Source organism: Helianthus annuus, chromosome 10 (genome assembly GCF_002127325.2).
Source record: "Helianthus annuus cultivar XRQ/B chromosome 10, HanXRQr2.0-SUNRISE, whole genome shotgun sequence".
Classification (NCBI taxonomy): domain Eukaryota; kingdom Viridiplantae; phylum Streptophyta; class Magnoliopsida; order Asterales; family Asteraceae; genus Helianthus; species Helianthus annuus.
The window spans coordinates 33,121,687-33,124,174 of record NC_035442.2 but is presented as its reverse complement, the minus strand read 5'-3'; the positions used below and the strand labels follow the sequence as shown (position 1 = coordinate 33,124,174).

At 35.0% G+C, this 2,488-nt stretch overlaps 1 long non-coding RNA gene across 1 annotated transcript; it reads left to right on the top strand.

The window, feature by feature from the left end:
• The first annotated feature begins 440 nt into the window (after positions 1-440).
• LOC110881228 lies at positions 441-1,989 on the top strand. The gene is made up of 3 exons (XR_002559647.1): positions 441-481; positions 1,444-1,517; positions 1,950-1,989. It is a non-coding gene; the product is annotated as an uncharacterized LOC110881228 (long non-coding RNA).
• Positions 1,990-2,488: the final 499 nt, after the last annotated feature.

The window sequence follows — 2,488 nt, the reverse complement described above, 5'->3', positions numbered from 1 at the left end:
ACTATACATACACCATAATACGATTAATCATGAGATCATTTGATACTTCTTTGTGATACTTACAAACATATGTTGAACTTGTAAATATGTGACACATACTTGTCACTTACAAACATGTTACATACTAGTACATTACACTTTTTACCTAGTTAAATCATGTTTTATTTCATATTTCACCTTGTTACAAGTTAGGGGAAACATTGTTGCATATTATTACACAACTTAACTAACAAAATTACTCATTATAATGTTTTAAAAAAATAAAGAAATATGGCAGCCCCAATTCAGCAAAATTAAGCCCCATATAGTTGGGTTTTGTGGGCTAGTTTCAAGGTGTAACCCCTTCTAAACACTTTCAAAGCCCAACCCATTGAAACCCTAATCCTTCCCCCTATAAATACCACTTATAACCAGCCTCTCTACCACTTTTGCAACACTAAAAACTCTCAAAACATCCTCCAAACCGTAGCTGAAAGCAAAGGTTCGAGCAGATTGACACCCCTTCACGAAAATGAGCATAACTCACTCATTTCTTAACGAAATCACTTGATTCTTTTTCCTACTTACTTGGATAATCATGGGGTTCGATTCCTAGACTTCTCCTTGGAGAAATCAGACCTGGAAATGCCCCGAAATCGTCCATAAACTTTCTGTTTGTTTTTATGTTCATCAAAAACTTGTTTAAACCTATGTAACTTGTGTTCAACACATCTCATACCTATGTCCTAATGCTTACAACTTATACCATGGTTGGTTAAGCTTAAAAACAAGGTTGAGACATTTAAAATCAGAGGATTAAACCTCATAAACTTGGTGTTTTGTTTAGGGTTTCAACCCACAAATCATGTCAAACATAGCCTTTGATACATGAGTGATTATGGAACAACTTGGGTTGTCCCAAACCTACAATCCTCACGTGATTTGATGATTTCTACTAGTTAGTTTACTTTACATACTTGTAATGACCTTTGTTCATGACCCTCCTTGGTTGTTTTTACATCAAGTGTAGTGGTGAACATCAAAGGGGTACCTAAATGGAAGTCTTGTCTTCCTACCCCATCCATGACACATACGACTCAACTTGAGGTACCTAAATGAAGATGTAATCTTCTACCTCTTACTTGAATACTTGAACATTTGGACTTAATAATATGTGTATATTATACAACCTAAATACTATCTATGTACACTCGAACCTTTGATGTTGAAATCATATTCATTTGTTAAAGTAGTAGGATAATCATCTAAGGACCTAAACCTTGCTATGATTCTTATGACTGTTCAACTCATGAAATCATTATAACCCTCGTGGTTACCAAGTGTCATGCAAGTGTATTATGAGAAGATGAGTATTTTGATATAATATTTTATAACGTTTTCATGTCACTTAAATTCCGAATCTTTCGAATTCCCCAAACTCATATGCTTTGTTTCCTTGTGTAGAGAAACAAGGTGCTCCAACTAGCTAATTCAACCACCAACTTGCTCTCGGATTCTCAAGTCACAACTTGTAAACCGTGAGTATACTCGTATTTCCCCTTTTTACTTTTACCACTTTTGGGGTGTAACATGTTTACTTATCAAAAACTTACACATGAACATTTTGCTTAAACACATGAACATTCCTATAACATGCTTGTATACGTGATGGCTTGATACTTTAAACTTGGGTGAAACTTATGTGTTGAATTTATCATTAACTTCGTACGAGCCAAACCGTGACATATGTAGCGCTATAGGATTAACGACCCGCCCTTTATCATCGGTAATGTCATGAGCATATTGCGTTTCCTTGGTTTGATATGTTAGACACATGCCATGTTTAAATGTTTATCTTGAATCACATGCTTGCTATGAGGAATTGTTCAAGACTTATCTTTTGCTATGTACGTATCAAACTTGTATACTCGCCTTTGCATTTGCATTGAATTATTTTAAACATGTTACAGGTTGATGAGGAAGATGCTAAGAAAAGAAGTAGCGTTGATGCCTAGATACACATATAGACGTTAGGTTTAATATGTCGTATCAATTTTGCTTATGTTATTATGTATTTCTTTTGAACTTGTTGTTACTTGAGTTTATGTAATGTTGACAATTTGAAGTTATGAAATGAAATGGGAATTATTTAATTATCGTCACAAATAGTGTTATGATGTCTCGAGCAATCTTCACACTTCGTCTCATCCCGATGTTTCCGCCATTGGTTGGGGTGTGACATTAGATTTAAGGTTGAAGGACAGCAAAAGACGACAGACGGGAAATAACTAGCGACGACTCGATGAGTGGTACTTGTCGGTGTCCATTAGGGAGAAGAAGCTAGGAAAAGGATGGAATTTGAACACCTAGGGATGCTTAAAAAGGTTATTAATGGATTACTAAGGGATAGTTAGTAGAACAAGATTGATGGTATAATTTTAATATTGTAAAACCTCTCGATACTTTAAATTATTTTCAGTTGTATCCGGTTTTCTCTAGCTTCTAGCTA